Consider the following 18,782-nt stretch of genomic DNA (forward strand, 5'->3'; position numbering starts at 1 on the left):
AGGCGGAAAGAAGCCGCGGCCAAGGTGGCCAATTATCAGAGGCAACCGAAGGTGTCAGTCATGGTGTCAACGTAAGTATCCTTCTCATGCTGCCTTAAATTTTTTTTGTCTTGTCTTCCTATCTCAGGGCCCCGCTCACCCTCGAGAATCAGGTCGGCGGAGACCTCCTCCACCAGCCGGTGAATCGACCCGGCTGCCGACCTCCAGGAGGCAAGAGAGTAGAACACGCGGGAGGCGCGTGAGGAACAGGCCGACCGTCTGACGAAGGCGGAGGCGGACAAGGACGCGACATCCGCGGCGAGGAAGCTGGCGCAGGCGAAGGCCGAAGCCGTGGAGAAGGAGCGGCTCATGGAGGCCGCACGCAGCCAGGAGCCGCTGCTTGTGACGCCTCTGAACACCGCACTGCCTCCGCCTGAGTTTGAGGCGACGAGTGGGGGAGCCGGCAGCGAGCAGCTGGTCAGGGAGAAGGAGGGCAGCGATGTGGCCATGCTGGACGTCATCGTGCCGCCGCCGCCACCGACTAGCGGAACGCAGGACGAGCAGCCGGCCGCGCCGCCGGTGCCACCAGTCGGGGACGTGGTGGTGACGGACCTGACTCCTGAGGTCCGCACACCCCCGCGTTGCCGTTTTGCAAAGGCGGCCTCGGCGTCGCGGCTGCTAGAAGCCAGTGCTGCAAGCTCGTCGATCCCCGACACCTAAGCGACCAGTGTCGCGCCGCCTGGCTGGGTACCCGAAGGAGGAACGGGCGCCCTGGCCCAGGCGTCCCTTGACGTCCAGGCCAAACTCCGGGCTAAAGCCGAAGCCCTCAAGCGCTGGAATGAGGCGTTCCTGGAGTCGCGGGCAGCCATCCGCATAAGTTTTCTTCACTTCTCTTTATTTCGATCTTCTTGCTTTCTTCGTGGGGGCGCGCAAGCGCACCCACTGGGTGTAGTCCCCAAGTTTCGGGCCGGCTACCGGGCAGGCGGTCCGGAACTTTACCTTGTGAGTGTCAAATGCTGACTTCGTCTGATATCCCTTCTATAGGACTACCACAATCTCTGTGCGGTCACCTTCAACTCCATGGTCCTGGAGCTGGAGACGCAGACCGCCCATCTGTCCGAGAGCCGGAGTAAGCCTCGATTTCCTTTCTTCATGGGGGTGCGCTGGCGCACCCGCGGGCTGTAGTCCTCGAGGTTCGGGTCGACTGCTGGGCAGTCAAGCCGAATCTCCCCAGTGGATTTATCTTTCCTAGCTACTTCTTCTCTGCGGGGGCGCGATGGCGCACCCGCGGGCTGTAGCCCCCGAGATTCGGGCCGACTGCTGAGCAGTCGGGCCGGATCTCACTGGTAACTGCATCCCTCTTTGTTTTTTTGACTGATGCTCTTTCTTCTTTCCTTTTTATAGAGGCCAACACCGCCTTGCAGCAGCAGCTGGGCGAAGCCAACACCGCCCTGCGCGGCAAGGAGGCGAAATACAGCAAGCTGGCCGAGGAGCCAGACCGGGTGGTCACTCAGCTTGCCGAGAAGGCGGAGGCCCTCAAGACGGCCCAGCGGGAGGCGAAGGCGAAGGAGACCGACCTCCTCGCCGAGTTTGAGGTCGAGCGCTCCGCCTGGGCTGACAAGGAGGCGCAGTTGACGGCTTGCTTCAGCAACATCGAAGACTTGGTTGACGGTAAGCTTTATTTTCTTCGTTTCTTGTCTTGAGCTGTCGGCCCTTATCTAGGCTGACTGTTAGTTTCTGACTTTGCTTTTCTTGTCTTCTGTCCAAACATACTTCTTCCCGGGTCACTCCGTCACCGCGAACCAGATCATCGAGGCCCAACGCAAGGAGCGGAGGGCGGAAGGCGTGTAGATTGCCGCTGACGCCCCCCGGACCCTCAACGAGCAAATCCTCAGCATCCAAGCCTGTCTGCGGCCCGCCCATCAAATGCTGCGCCGTCTTCAGCGCGTCGTGGCCCAAGCAATTTTTGCCCTCTGGACAGGCTTGCGGGATCCGCGCACCCCAAGTCAGACTACCGACTGGCTGGAGGTGGCGGCCGGCCGCCTGGAGGCCTGGAAGGGCTCTGCAGCCCGGGCAGGAGCGCGTCGGGCCCTGGAGTTCGTCAAAGCATGGTATCCTAGGCTGGATCTAGCCCAGTTAGCCACGTTCCAGCTGGAAGCGCAGGAGGAGCTGGTGGTAGTGGAAGTCGAGCTTATCAACAGGCCGGCGGCGATTGCCGACTTCACCTATACCGGTATCTTTGTCCTGGAGGTAGTCGAGGAACGCGCCGAAGCACCGCAAGAGTGGCTCGGGCTGAACCCGGAGGACAACGAGGACTTGGCTGAAGTCATCGACTCCAGTGATGAAGGGGAGGAGGGGGAGGAGGAGGAGGAGGAGGAGGAGGAGGAGGAGAGCAACGACGACATGCCGGAGGTTGGGGCGGATGGTCAGCCCCAACCTGACCGGGCCTCAAGCAACAATCCATGCTCCAAGGCGCCTTCTGCTGTTGGAGGCGGCCAGGCGGGCATCGACCAGCCGCCGGTTCCTCCGATGGACGTCAACGACTCTGCCATCCAGCCCTCCGCCGTCCCGACTGGTGCCACCGACTCCAGCGCCCCGCCGGAGCCGCCTGCCATGCAACCGGCCCAGCTGACTCCATCATCCAGCCAGAGCCGCCTGCCGCACCAACCAACACCGCCAACCCCAGCGTCCAGCTGGAGCCGCTTGACCGACACCACCGACCCCAGCGTCCAGCCGGAGTCGCCTGCCGTGCCAACCGGCACTGCCGACCCCAGCATCCAGCCGGAGTCTTCTGCTCCTCCTTAGGATGTTCATCTTTTTCTTTCCCTGTTTGCTAGTCTGGAGTACTTGATTAAATTTGCACAATTCCACCCGTGGGGTGTATATCAAACTTTGTTGAATGCCGGCCGATGGGCCTTTTTCTATGTAAATATTTTATCGCAATTTATGCTTTGCTTTGTCGACTTCTAACTTTTCTTGCTTTATGCTCCTTGCATTTTTCCTTTGCCGCCCTCCCTTAGCTACCCTCTTGCCAGCCGACCAGCCGCTCTGCAGACTGCGGCTGGTTTGAGTACTTAGCTTTTTGCAGGAAGGCGAGTACTTAGCCGTTTGGAGATTGGCAAGTGAATCAGAAGCCAGCCGGCCGGCTGCTCGGCAGCCGGCCGAATGGGTGTGGTGCCGGCCTCAACTATATGCGTTTTTTCCTTAGCCATTTTTCATGTGGGCACTGTTTTGCAACCCCTGCCCGCCATATAGTCGCTCCACGAGCTGCGGTTTCTGACAGAGGAAGTTTTTAGGTGCCAACACATTACTTGTCCGGCTGCAGGAGGCGGCATATAGTAGAAGGCGACAAACCTCTGGGCCGATTGGTCGAACCCGGTGCCAGGTGGAAAAATAAAACAATGCACACTCATAGGCATAACACTTATCACGTAGATAAAAGGGGGGTAGTCCCCGAGTTCGTCTCGAGGAACCCAAGTCTTCGTACATAATACAAAAGGTAGCATGATACATACTGCTTTCAGCTGTAAAATCTTTGGAGGAGGTTCGCATTCCAAGGCCTCTCCGTCTCCTTGCCCGAATCGTCTCTTTTGCGCGCTCTAGGCTTTTGAGTGTCAATCAGATAGTAGGAGTCGTTGCCCAGCACCTTGCTAATGATGAAAGGCCTTCCCAAGGTGCCGAGAGCTTGTGCTGGCTGGCTATTCGTTGGATCAGCCGGAGCACAAGGTCTCCCTCTTGGAAGGATCTTGACTTCACCTTGCGGTTGTAGTATCGGCACAGACTCTGCTGGTAGATGGCGGACCGACAGAGTGCCAGCAGCCGGCCCTCCTCTAGCAGGTCGACGTCGTCTTCTCGGGCCTCCTTGGCGTCCGCCTCGGTGTACATGGTGACTCGCGGGGAGTCGAACTCTATGTCCGTCGGGATGACGGCTTCGGCACCGTAGACGTGGAAGAAGGGCGTGAAGCCAGTCGACTTGTTCGGAGTTGTGTGCAGGCTCCAAAGGACGGCCGACAGCTCATCGAGCCAGCAGCCGGCCGAACGCTCTAGAGGCTCGACCAGTCGGGGCTTGATGTCGGACAAGATGAGGCCGTTCGCTCGCTCAACCTCGTCGTTTGACTGCGGATGGGCAACGGACGCTAAGTCCAGTCGGATGCCCTGAGTCACGCAGAAACGAGCCAAGGCTCCTTTGGCAAAGTTTGTGCCGTTGTCAGTGATGATGCTGTGTGGTATGCCATACCGGGTGGTGATGTCGGTGATGAAAGTCACGGCAGTCGGCCCATTCAGCTTCTTGATTGGCTTTGCCTCTATCCACTTGGTGAACTTGTCCACGGCGACAAGCAGATGAGTCATGCCGCCACGGGCCGTATTGAATGGTCCCGCCATATCCAAACCCCAAAAAGCAAAAGGCCAAGCAATGGGAATAGTCTTGAGTGCAGAAGCTGGCAAGTGTTGCTTGGAGCGGAATCTCTGGCACCCCTGGCACTTCTGGACCAATTCTTTGGCTTCTTCTAGAGCAGTCGGCAAGAAAAAACCATGGCGGAAAGCTTTGGCAACGAGTGCTCTTGAGGCCGCGTGGTGTCCACATTCGCCTTGGTGAATATCTCCGAGGATTGCTTGACCCTGGTCCGGCTCCACGCAGCACTGGTACACACTGGTGACACTGCGCCGAGCCAGCTCTTTGTTGACTATAGTGTATGCTGCTGCCCGCCGTTGCACTTGTCGGGCCAGGGTCTCATCGGCCAGCAACTCTTTGTTCACCAGGAAGTTGAGGATGGGTAGAGCCCAGGATGGCGCTGCTACCTCTCGGACGGCCACGACAGCAACTTGTATAAGGGCGGTTGGGCCGGGAGGCGGCGGGTTGGAGTCGGTTGCCACCGGCTGTCTTGAAGAAGTCCCCGGGCCGACTGTAGCAGTCCCCGGGCCGGGCTCTGGAACTCCCGGGCCGGGTGCAACGGCTGTAGTCCCCGGGACGCCTGCCGAAGTCCCCGTGCCGGCTTCTGCTATCCTCAAGTCAGATCCGACTGCTTCAGGAGGGGCCGACCGAAGATGGAGTCGGACTCTGGAGATGGCTTGACAGACGGCTTGAGGAGGCGCTGCAAGGCGACGCCGGCTGGTATCGCCTGTCGGGTGGAGCCGATCTGTGCCAAGGCATCCGCTTGCTCATTATCATTTCTTGGCACATGGAGGAACTCGTACCCGTCAAAGTATCCACTGAGTTGCTGCACGAGGAAGCGGTAGCTTGCCATATTTGCGTCCTTGGCGTCCCAGTTGCATGACGACTATTGGACCACCAAGTCGGAGTCACCATGGCACAGGATCCGGCGAATGCCGAGTTTCTTGGCAAGCCGGAGTCTGTGTATGAGTGCCTCGTATTCTGCTACGTTGTTGGAGGCGGCAAATGGACTTGCAGCACATATTTGAGCTTGTCGCCTTTGGCAGAGGTGAGGACGATGCCGGCTCCCAGACCGGTGCGCATCTTGGAACCGTCAAAATGCATCCGCCAATGGGTGGAGTCTGGCGCTAGCGGTAGGTACTGGGTCTCGGCCTAGTCGACGAGGAAGTCGGCCAGCACTTGCGACTTGATGGCGGTGCGAGGCTGGTAGTAGATGGTATAAGGGGCCAGATCAATAGCCCACTCGGCCACTCGGCCAGAAGCATCTCGGCTTCCAATGATCTCAGCAAGCGGAGCCGTGCACACGACAGTTTTTGGGTGCTCTCGAAAGTAAGGCTTCAGCTTCTTGGCGGCAAAGTGCACACAATAGCACATCTTCTGATAATGTGGGTAGTTTTGCTTGGAGGTGGACAGTACTTCACTCAAGTAATATACCGGTCTCTGGACCGGCAATGCTCTGCCCTCCTCCTTGCGCTCTACCACTATGACTGTGCTGACAACCCGACTGGTGGCAGCGATGTAGAGGAGCATGGGCTCCTTCTCGGTCAGAGCCGCCAAGATAGGCGGGGTTGTCAACATCTTATTGAGCTGGCGAAAAGCTTCATCAGCCTTGTTGTTCCACTCGAAAAAAGTGGTCTTCTTCATGAGCTGGTACAGTGGAAGAGCCTTCTCGCCCAGCCGACTGATGAAACGGCTAATTGATGCCAGGAAGCCGGTGAATTTCTGCACGTCCAGCAGTCGGGTGGGCACCTCCATCTTCTCAATGGCCTTGATCTTCACAGGGTTGCACTCTATGCCGCGCTCTGAGACCAGAAAACCGAGAAGCTAGCTGGCTGGTACTCCAAAGACACATTTCTCCAGGTTGAGCTTGATCTGGAATTGGCGCAGGTTCTCAAAGGTTTCCTTGAGGTCTTCTAGCAGCGTGCCATGCTTCTCCGTCTTCACCACCACATCATCCACATAAACATGAGCATTTCTGCCGAGTTGCTTGAGGAGACACTTCTGCATGCAACGCTGAAACGTGTTGCCGGCGTTTCTCAAGCCGAACGTCATGGTCAAGTAGCAGAAGGCTCCGAATGGAGTGATGAAGGCGGTCTTCAGTCTGTCGGCCGGGTTCAGCTTTATCTGATGGTACCTTGAGTATGCATCCAAGAAACTCAACAACTCGCATCCGGCTGTGGAGTCTATCACTTGGTCAATTCTTGGTAGGGCAAAAGGATCTTTGGGGCAAGCTTTGTTGAGGCTACTATAGTCAATACACATGCGCCACTTCTTATTCTTCTTCAACACTAGGACTGGGTTGGCCAGCCACTCTAGAAAGAACACTTCCATGATGAATCCGGCTACTAGAAGCCGGCTATCTCTTCTCCGACAACTCTTCTCTTCTCTTCTGACAGGCGGTGCAAGGGCTGCCTGACCGGCTTGGCGTCAGGTCGGACATGTAACTTGTGCTCCGTGAAATCCATTTGAACACCCGGCATGTCTTTGGGAGACCATGCAAAGATATCCCGATTCTCACCGAGGAAATCGACAAGATCGCTTTCCTATTTGCTGTCAAGGTTTGCACCTACGACAGCGTGCCTCTCCGGGTGCTCCGGGTCCAAGGGTATCTTCTTTGTTTCCTTGGCCGGCTTGAACGAGCCCTCAACTTCCAACTCCTTGGGGATGGGTGACATTTCTGGCTTCTTGCCTGCCATCGCCACCACCAGGTCAAGGAGCCGCTTCTCAGCTGGGATCATGAGGGACTCAGCCAGCCGACTCCTATCCGCGGCACAGGCGGTCGATTTCTTGTAGTCTCCGACTATAGTCAGGATCCCCTTCGAACTCAACATCTTCATCTTGAGGTAAGAATAGTGGGGGACTGCCATGAACTTGGCCAAAGCAGGTCGGCCAAGCAGTGCATGTTAGGGGCTTTCAAGGTCCACCACTTCAAACCAAACTGACTCACGGCAGAAATGATTCTTGTCTCCAAAGAGAACATCAATTCGGGTCTTGTTGATTGGTGAGCAGGAAAGGCCAGTGACTATGCCATGGAATACAGTCCGACTGGGAAGGAGCTACTTCTGCTTGATTCCCAACTTCTCCATTGTGTCTCGGTACAGGATATTGATGCTGCTGCCGCCATCTATCAAGACTCTGGAGAAGCGCGCTACCCGCCTCTCCGTTGCAAAGGTAGCATCTAGGACCAGGGCGTATGAACCTGGGCAAGGCATCACTTCCGGGTAGTCGGCCCTGCTCCAACTGATAGGCATCTCAGACCAATGCATGAATTCTGGAGTGTTTGAGGCCACTGCTTGTACTTCTTGCTGTTGCAGCCGCCTGCTGCGTCTGTCATCAGCCACACTGGTGAATACAACATAAGCTCTATGTTTCTCTGGATACTCGTCTTGTACGGCACTGACTGGTCGGGCCGCCGGCTGCTGGGCTGAGGAGGCAGCGGGCCGGCAGGCGGAGGAGGCAGGAGTCCATCTCCCTCGGCGATTCTGATGAGTCAATTACACTTCCGAGTGGTGTGATTGGACGGCTTCGCGCCGCTATGGAACTTGCAAGGTGCATCTAGGGTCTGCTCGTAAGAGAAGGCGGGCAACCAATTAGACTTGCCTCCCTTCTAACGCTTGGGTGCCGGCTGCCCCTCCGGCTGCTGGTCTTCGACTGTTGCCACCTATCGGCTGGTAGAAGCCAGCTGAGGGGCCTTCCGCTTGTTGTCGCTTGGATGCTGTCGCCGACTGGTGTCACCAGCCGGAGTCCGAGGGGCCTGAGGTGCCACCTTGCCGGATGCATCGACTAGGATTTCCGCCTTCATGGAGGAGTCGGCCGTGGCGTGCTTGTTGGCGATGATCAGCAGCTCGTCGAGCGTCGCGGGCTCATCGTAGAGGAGGCGATGCTTGAGGAGGGTGCCCTCTCGGCACCCGGCGGTAAAGTACTCGATTGCCTGCACCTCGGGCACGCCTTCGCAGGAGTTGTGTAGCTCGGCCCAGCGCGTGAGATAGTCGCGAGTCGATTCGCTAGGCCCTTGGACGCACAAGGAGAGCCGTCGGGGCTTTGAAGGCCGCTTGTACGTGCTGGTGAAGTTGCGGATGAAGGCCTCGGTGAAATCAACCCAGCTGTTGATGCTGCGGGGCTTCAGGCTGTTAAGCCATGTCCGGGCTGTGCCCTGAAGCATGAGCGGGACATACTTCACGGCAACGCGCTTGTTGCCGTTCACTATGCTGACGGTCGTGGAGTAGTCGACCAGCCAGTCCTCCAGCTTCATGGAGCCAATGTACTTGGGCGTATCTCGCGGGAGGGTGAACCCTTTGGGAAAGGGCTCGTCTCGGATTCATGGGCCGAAACAGGGCGGGCCCAGTGCGTCTTCTTCTTCTAGCGCCAGGGATTAGTTGAGGTGGTCGATCCGATGGCGGGCGTTGTTATCTCTGACTCCCTCTTGGTGGCCAAGGCGGTCGCCGAGTGTCGGGTGCATGACAGGCGGTGGAGTGGGATGCCTTGCTCCGCGAGGCGGAGGAGGCGGAGGGTCGCCTCGGCGCTCCACCCCTCGAGGGCGGCCATCGTCTTCACGCTCGATGGAAAGGCGAGTCTGACTTTGGCTGGCAGTCGGCTCGTTGCCTCGTCTTCCACGGGCACCGTTAGTCGGCGTCCGGGATGTCGTGTTGTGGTCCTGGCAAAGAGGCGGTTCTTCGTTCCGTGGGGCGGCCACTTCACCACGGCAGCCGGCTTCGTGTTGCACGGCGGCCGCGTCCAGGAGCTGCTGGACTCGCTCCGTCATGTGGCGATGCTCGTCGCCCTCATACTTATCCAGCTCATCCGTCACCGCCTGGGCAGCCCGGATGTTCTCTGCAGGCATGGCGTAGACGGGGCGTTCTGCCCCGAACATGCTGGCGATGGTCGCGCCACGCTGTCGGATGGAGCCAATGCGGCTAGGCCCCTCAGGAGCCGGCGTGCCGCCAACGGCCCGGTCCATCTCGCGCCGATAGGCGTCCGAGAGGCGTCGCACGCTGGCCAGCCGGCCAGCGCTCTCCAAGAGTTGGACGCGGCGGGCTTCCAGCGTCTTGGCGTCTGCGTCTTCCAGGATGGGCGTCGTCAGGTCTTGCAGCGCCGCATCGAGTGGGTCTCGAGCGCCTCCGGCCGAGCGCTCGCCACTTTTGATGATGAGCACCTCCGTGACGGTGCTCCCACCGCTGTGCTCGCGAGGAGGCGGCTCGTCGTAGACCACCACGTTGGTGGGGAACGCGTCAAGCAACACCGTGTCGGAGTCAACGATCATCGGGTCGGTGGAGCCAACAGACTCCAGGTCCACAGCCGGCTCGCTGGTCGAGGAGGCTGATGAGATGGCTCTCGGGGCAGCCGGTGCCTGCGTTGGAGGTTGGCTTGTCGGAGAGGCGAACCTTGCCAACAAGGTCGGCGAGGTAGCTCACTGTGCAGGTGATCTCCATGCCATGCAGGGCATCGAGGCTGATGCCATCGGGCGTGCTGGGCTGGCTTCTCTCGCCAGGGAGGAACAAGGTTCCCGTCCAGAGCAGGTCTCCAGGAGTCGGTGCACCTCTCCCCACGGTGGGCGCCAAATGTTGGGGGTTGGGTGCGACATATGCCAAAGGATAGCTTATCATGGTGGGAGCGAGTAGAACGTCCCCGGTGCCTGGAAGTGGGATGAGGCGTAGACACAAACGCCAGCGTACTTTACCCTGGTTCGAGGCTCTCCTAGGAGATAACACCCCTGGTCCTGCTATGCGGGGTCTCCGCATGATCATTAAAGCACAAGTGATACAAAGTTGCTCCTTGAGCTGTATGCTAGAGGTAGGAGAAGGCAAGGCTAGCTCTCTCCTGCTCTAGGGAAGTGGCTAGGTCTAATGGGGTGGGAACCCTTTGCATGGGTGCCCTGGGGGTTTATATAGGCCTACCCCCCAGGGGTACAATGGTAAACTGGCCGACTGCTGGGCCTGGCTGTCAGTGTCTCCGACCTCCAGCTTCTCCATCGACTACTGGGGCCCGCCGCTTGGTGGGCCCCGCCGGCTGGTCTGTACGGAGCCGACAGGCCGCTCCCGCCGCTGGCGGGTCTGGTTGGTGGCTGCTCACTGTAGCCGTGCTGCTAATGACGACGGCTTGGTCAACTCAGTGTGGCTACAGTCCCTTCGCCTGGCGGGAGATCACTGTAGCCACACCTGGTCTCATCAGGTTAATGGTGCACTTGCTTCGAGGGAAGGGACGACCGCCTGCTGGAGGCCGGCCTTCCCATGGTCCGACTGGTTCGGCGTATGCCGTCTTCCGAGATGTCACTGCCCAATAGGGCCCTCGGCCTGCGGGCCATACCGACAGGCTGTCCTGGGGAACAGGGCTCCGCCTGTCCGGACTAACGTCAGGGGGAAGTGGCAACAGTGCCACGTCATGCGGAGATCTCCGCCTGTACGGGGCACTGTGGCCACGCCAAGCCCAAGATTCGGGGGTGAGGGGCTTCACTGTAGCCACGCCCTATCTCGTCCTCTTGATGGGGGTACAAACTCTGAGGGTGCGAGGTGGCCGCCTGCTCGACGCCGGCCTCCCTAGAAGCCGGCTGATAGGAGTTGGTTGCTCATGGTGCCATCTGTAGGTGGTTGGTCATCCTCTGGGGGCCGACCGTAGGGCTAGCCGGCCCCCGGAGGGCGGAGCTTCAGCTTGGGGCATTGCAGGGCGAGGCCGGCCCAAAGTTTTGATATGCTCAGGGACTCGGGTGAGGCTACCCGTGGCCCATTACTCCGATAATGGTGTTGATGTAGAAGCCCTCCGTGGTTGATTCCCCCTCCAGCGGAGCACCGGCGAAGGCTCCAAGATGGGATCTCGCGGATACAGAAGGTTATGGCGGTGGAAATAATTTTTCATGGTCGCTTCTGATGTTTTCGGGGTACATGGGTATATATAGGACGAAGAAGTAGGTCGGTGGACGCCCGAGGGGCCCGCGAGACAAGGGGGCGCGCCCAGTAGGGGGGGCGCCCTCCACCCTCGTGGCCGCCTCGATTATTTCTTGACTTCCACTCCAAGTCCTCTAGATCATGTTTGTTCCAAAAAGATCACTCCCGAAGGTTTCATTCCGTTTGGACTCCGTTTGATGTTCCTTTTCTTTGAAACACTAAAATAGGCACAAAAAACAGCAATGCGGGCTGGGCCTCCGGTTAGTAGGTTAGTCCCAAAAATGATATAAAAGTGTAAAGTAAAGCCCATAAACATCCAAAACGGGTAATATAATAGCACAGAATAATAAAAAATTATAGATACGTTGGAGACGTATCAAGCATCCCCAAGCTTAATTCCTGCTAGTCCTCGAGTAGGTAAATGATAAAAACAGAACTTTTGATGTGGAATGCTACCTAGCATAATTCTCAATGTAATTTTCTTTATTGTGGCATGATTGTTCAGATCCAAATGATTCAAGATAAAAGCTTATAAGACATAAAAATAGTTATACTCGAAGCATACTAACAAATAATCATGTCTTATAAAAATAGCATAGCCAAAGAAAGCTTATCCCTACAAAATCATATAGTTAGGCCATGCTTCATTTTCATTACACAAAATACTCCCATCATGCACAACCCCGGTTTCAGCCAAGCAATTGGTTCATTCTTTTTAACGCGCTTCAGCTTTTTCAACTCTTATGCAATACATGAGCTCAATCCATGGACATAGCACTATATGTGTTATATGGTGGTGGTTGTGAGGATAAAAAGGGAGAACATGGTCTCATATCAACTAGGCGTATCAACGGGATATGGAGATTCCCATCAATAGATACCAATGTGAGTGAGTAGGGATTTTCATGCAACGGATGCACTAGAGCTATAAATGTATGAAAGCTCACCAAAAGAAACTAAGTGGGTGTGCGTCCAACTCACTTGCTCACGAAGACCTAGGGCATTTTGAGGAAGCCCGTCATTGGAATATACAAGCCAAGTTCTATAATGAAAATTCCCACTAGTATATGAAAGTGACAACACTAGAGACTCTCTATCATGAAGATTGTGGTGCTATTTTGAAGCACAAGTGTGGAAAAGAGATAGTAGCATTGTCCCTTCTCTCTTTTTCTCTCATTTTTTATTATTATTTTCTATATTTTTTTATTTGGAATTTCTCTTTTTTTTTGGCCTTTCTCTTTTTTTGGTGGGCTCTTTGGCCTCTCTTTTTTTAAAGTCCGAAGTCTCATCCCGACTTGTGGGGGAATCATAGTCTTCATCATCCTTTCCTCACTTGGGACAATGCTCTAATAATGAAGATCATCACACTTTTATTAATTTACAACTCGAGAATTACAACTCAACACTTAGAACAAAATATGACTCTATATGAATGCCTCCGGCGGTGTACCGGGATATGCAATGAATCAAGAGTGACATGTATGAAAATTTATGAAGGTGGCCTTGCCACAAATACAATTTCAACTACATGATCATGCAAAGAGCAATATGACAATGATGGAGCGTGTCATAATAACGGAACGGTGGAAAGTTGCATGGCAATATATCTCGGAATGGCAATGGAAATGCCATGATAGGTAGGTATGGTGGCTATTTTGAGGAAGGTAAATAATGGGTGCATGATACCGGCGAAAGTTGCACGGTATAATGGAGGCTAGCAAAGTGGAAGGGTGAGTGTGCGTATATCGATGCACTCACATTAGTCATAAAGAACTCATATACTTATTGCAAAAGTCTACTTGACCTCGAAGCAAAGTACTACTACGCATGCTCCTAGGGGAAGGGTTGGTAGGAGTTAACCATCATGTGATCCCGACCTTCACTCATAAGGAAGACAATTAAAAGAGCACCTCATGCAACAAATTCGTCACACAACTTTTACCATACATGCATGCTACGGGACTTGCCAACTTCAACACAAGTATTTCTCAATTTCATAATTACCCACTAGCATGACTCTAACTTTACCACCTTTATATCTCAAAACAATTATCAAGCATCAAATTGATCCTCGTGTTTAATGCACTCTCTATGATAGTTTTTACTATACCCAACTTGGATGCTCATCATTCTAGAACCAAATTTATAACCATAGCAAATACCATGCTGTTCTAAAAGACTCTCAAAATAATATAAGTGAAGCATGAGAGATCACCAATTTCTTCAAAATCAAGCCACCGCCGTGCTCTAAAAGATATAAGTGAAGTACTAGAGCAAAAACTATCTAGCTCAAAAGATATAAGTGAAGCACATAGAGTATTCTAATAAATTCTAATCAAGTGGGCTTCTCCCAAAAAGTGTGTACAGAAAGGATGATTGTGTAAAACTAAAAAGCAAAGACCAATATCATACAGGACGCTCCATGCAAAACACATATCATGTGGCGAATAAAAATATAGCTCCAAGTAAAGTTACCAATAAACGAAGACGAAAGAGGGTATGCCTTCCGGGGCATCCCCAAGCTTAGGATTTTGGATATTCTTGAATATCTTGGGGTGCCTTGGGCATCCCCAATCTTAGGTTCTTTCCACTCCTTATTCCATAGTCCATCAAATCTTTACCCAAAACTTGAAAACTTCACAACACAAAACTCAACAGGAAATCTCATAAGCTCCGTTTGTGAAAGAAAGAAAATCCACCACATAAGGTACTGTAATGAACTCATTCTTTATTTATATTGGTGTTAAACCTACTGTATTTCAACTTTTCTATGGTTCATACCATTACATACTAGCCATAGATGCATCAAAATAAGCAAACAACACACGAAAAACAGAATCTGTCAAAAACAGAATAGTCTGTAGAAATATGTAACTATCGAATACTTCTGGAACTCTAAAAATCCTACCAAAATAGGAAGTCCTGGGAAATTTGTCTATTGATCTAAAACAAAAATAAGCAACGCAAAATCACGTTTCTGTGAATTACTAAAATTATTTTCGTGCACGCAAAGTTTCTGTTTTTCAGCAGAATCAAATTAACTATCACCATAGGTTATCCTATAGGTTCTACTTGGCACAAACACTAATTAAAACATAAAAACACATCTAAACAGAAGGTATATGCAAAATTTATTACTAAATAGAAGCAAAAACAAAAAACACAAATAAAATTGGGTTGCCTCCCAACTAGCGCTATCGTTTAACGCCCCTAGCTAGGCATAAAAGCGAGGATAGATCTAAGTAGTGCCATCTTTGGCATTTATCTTTTTAATGGAGTTATGCTCAGGTCCGGGTGGCTCCTTGTGTTTCCCTTCATGCTCGGAGATCTTTTGATCTAAGGCATCCAACCTCTTATTGCAAAGTGTAATCAAATTATTCATGCGGATGATATTCCCACCAGTATTCTTAAGTGGTTCAACAAATTTTTGCAATTCACATAATTTCTCTAGAATTTGGGTTCCTTCAAGAGAAAAGGGTGATCCTTTTTGTAGGGGAAGTACTCCTACTATCCCCTCTATAATTTCATAAGTGGAACTAGGATCAACTTCAATAAAACCTCCTTGTCTATGGGGTAAGGTTAACCCGACATAAAAATTGCGAAGTAAAATCTTGAAGTCTCCTTCTATAGTGCAACTACGATAAGATTCTAACATCCTAAACCAAGCATCTTTTAAATTTTCTCCTTGTCTTTGCTTGAAGTAAGGAACTTCAAAATCGGGAGACGAAGGGATAAACACCGAGCTAGCCATAACAACTAGCGCACAAAAGGCAAGCAAAAGAGAGAGGAGATTGGGAAACAGAGGGCGAATAAAACGGCAAGGGTGAAGTGGGGGAGAGGAAAACGAGAGGCAAATGGCAAATAATGTAAATGCGAGGGAGATGAGTTTGTGATGGGTACTTGGTATGTCTTGACTTGAGCGAAGACCTCCCCGGCAAAGGCGCCAGAAATCCTTCTTGCTATGTCTTGAGCTTGCGTTGGTTTTCCTTGAAGAGGAAAGGGTGATGCAGCAATAGTAGCGTAATTATTTCCCTCAGTTTTTGAGAACCAAGGTCTCAATCCAGTAGGAGGCTCCTCAAAAGTCCCACGCACCTACACAAACAAACAAGAACTTGCAACCAACGCAATAAAGGGCTTGTCAATCCCTTCACGGCCACTTGCGAAAGTGAGATCTGATAGAGATAATATGATAAGATAAATATATTTTTGGTATTTTATAATATAGATTGGAAAAGTAAAGATGCAAATAAAAGTAGATTGAAAGCTTATATGATAAAAAATAGACCCGGGGGCCATAGGTTTCACTAGTGGCTTCTCTCAAGATAGCATAAGTATTACGGTGGGTGAACAAATTACTGTCGAGCAATTGATAGAAAAGCGAATAATTATGAGATTATATAGGCATGATCATGTATATAGGCATCACGTCTGTGACAAGTAGACCGACTCATGCCTGCCTCTACTACTATTACTCCACACATCGACCGCTATCCAGCATGCATCTAAAGTATTAAGTTCATAAAGAACAGAGTAACACATTAAGAAAGATGACATGATGTAGAGGGATAAACTCATGCAATATGGTATAAACCCCATATTTTTATCCTCGATGGCAACAATACAATACGTGCCTTGCTGACCCTGCTCTCACTGGGAAAGGACACCGCAAGATTGAACCCAAAGCTAAGCACTTCTCCCATTGCAAGAAAGATCAATCTAGTAGGCCAAACCAAATCGATAATTTGAAGAGACTTGCAAAGATAACTTAATCACACATAAAAGAATTCAGAGGAGATTCAAATATTTCTCATAAATAAACTTGATCATAAACCCACAATTCAACGGATCTCGACAAACACACTGCAAAAAAAGTCACATCGAATAGATCTCCAAGAAGATCAAGGAGAACATGGTATTGAGATTCAAAGAGAGAGAAGAAGCCATCTAGCTAATAACTATGGACCCGAAGGTCTGTGGTAAACTACTCACAACTCATCGGAGAGGCTATGGTGTTGATGTAGAAGCCCTCCATGGTTGATTCCCCCTCCCGCGAAGCGCCGACGAAGGCTCCAAGAAAGGATCTCGCGGATACAGAAGGTTATGGTGGTGGAAATAGTTTTTCGTGGTCCCTTCTGATGTTTTCGGGGTACATGGGCATATATAGGAGGAAGAAGTAGGTCAGTGGACACCTGAGGGGCCCACGAGAAAGGGGGCGCACCTAGTAGGGGGGGCGCCCTCCACCCTCGTGGCCGCCTTGATTATTTCTTGACTTCCACTGCAAGTCCTCTGGATCACGTTTGTTCCAAAAAGATCGCTCCCGAAGGTTTCATTCCGTTTGGACTGCATTTGATATTCCTTTTCTTCGAAACACTGAAATAGGCAAAAAAAATAGCAATACGGGCTGGGCCTCCGGTTAGTAGGTTAGTCCCAAAAATGATATAAAAGTGTAAAGTAAAGCCCATAAACATCCAAAACGGTTAATATAATAGCATGGAACAATCAAAAATTATAGATATGTTGGAGACGTATCAGAGGATAAGTTGTTGTGTGATGCGTGGCTGGCCGTTTCCGTGGTTTCATAGGCAGGACCAGAGGGCCACCCTTCTAGGAGCAAGTGCATGAAAAGTTTCGGGCAGGAAAAAGCACATTGCGCCCTACGACATGTACATCATTCAACGACAAAACATGAGGTCGTTGTCGTATCGCTGGCATGCTATTCACGTCAGCGTCATCAAGTTTTGCAACTTGGTTAGTCAGCTCAAGGGTTGGCCATTGCACACGGACATGGAGGAGATGGTAAGTTTACTTCCAGTTGCTCAACTTGTTGATTGATTCATTCACTCAATGTTGGTCTACACATTATATGTAGCCCACACGCGCCGCCAGGTGTACTACAGGTCAGAGGGACGACTGTCGGTGTCAAAACCGGCGGATCTCGGGATAGGGGGTCCCGAACTGTGCGTCTAGGCGGATGGTAACAGGAGACAAGGGACACGATGTTTTACCCAGGTTCGGGCCCTCTTGATGGAGGTAAAACCCTACGTCCTGCTTGATTGATATTGATATTGTGGATGTTTACAAGAGTGGATCTACCACGAGATCAAGGAGGCTAAACCCTAGAAGCTAGCCTATGGTATGATTGTTGTTGTTGTTCGGACTAGAGCCATCCGGTTTATATAGACACCGGAGAGGGCTAGGGTTACATAGAGTCGGTTACAATGGTAGGAGATCTACATATCCGTATCGCCAAGCTTGCCTTCCACGCCAAGGAAAGTCCCATCCGGACACGGGGCGAAGTCTTCAATCTTGTATCTTCATAGTCTTGGAGTCCGGTCGATGATGATAGTCCGGCCGATGATAGTTCGGCTAATGATGGTAGTCCGGCTATCCGGACACCCCCTAATCCAGGACTCCCTCAGTAGCCCCTGAACCAGGCTTCAATGATGATAAGTCCGGCGCGTATATTGCTCGGCATTGCAAGGCGGGTTCCTCCTCCGAATGAAAGAAGATTGTGAACACCAGGATAGTGTCCGGCTCTGCAAAATAAATTCCACATTTCACCATAGAGAGAATAATATATACACAAGTTCAATCTGCTAACGTTTTTTGCGGCATGACGTCACGCCACTACCAAGCCATTACTTGAATCGTTTTTTACTCTACCACCTCAGCGCATTTAGCGAGGCGGTTTCCTTGGCACGTCTTGTCGAAGCAGAGATCGTGTTTCCCCTTAATCCGGGATTCTCATCAATACAGACGTGGGTAACCAAACCGCGCCATTGATGGTGACGCTTGGGGGATAAGCGAGTTTTACCAGGCCGGTGGGGGACGCGTAGACTTCGCCCGCCCATATAAGGGATAAGGATTTACCTCTTCACCTACGCCTTCTTCCTCCTTTGCTTATCCATCTCCGCGCACTCGAGCTCCAGCGCCCAAGCCCGCACATCTCGTCTCAACCTTCCCAGTCATGTCTGGAGCGGGAGGCAAGTGGATGACCTCCTCCGTTACAGAGGAGCACATCGAAAGACTGTGCAGTGTCGGATACCTGTCCGGCGACATCGCGCACCGGCTGCCCGACGAGGGGCAGCTCATCCCCACCCCCAGGCCCCATGAGAGGGTCGTTTTTCTTCCCCACTTCCTCCGCGGACTGGGCTTTCCACTTCACCCCTTTGTCCGGGGGCTCATGTTCTACTACGGCCTGGATTTCCATGATCTGGCGCCGAACTTCATCCTCAACATCTCGGCGTTTATTGTTGTGTGCAAGGCCTTCCTCTGCATCCAGCCCCACTTCGGCTTGTGGCTCAAGACCTTCAATGTCAAGCCGAAGGTAGTGAAGGGCACTCAAGCGGAGTGCGGAGGCGCCATGTTGGGCAAGATGCCCAACGTCCTTTGGTTCGAAGGGGCCTTCATGGAATCCGTCAAGGGGTGGCAATCGGGGTGGTTCTATATCACCGAGCCGCGCGACCCTAAGTGGGCGGTGGCCCCCAAGTTCAGATCTGGTATCCCCACGCAGCTCACCTCCTGGAAAGAGA

The sequence above is a fragment of the Triticum dicoccoides genome, chromosome 5B (genome assembly GCF_002162155.2).
Source record: "Triticum dicoccoides isolate Atlit2015 ecotype Zavitan chromosome 5B, WEW_v2.0, whole genome shotgun sequence".
NCBI classification, from domain to species: Eukaryota; Viridiplantae; Streptophyta; class Magnoliopsida; order Poales; family Poaceae; genus Triticum; species Triticum dicoccoides.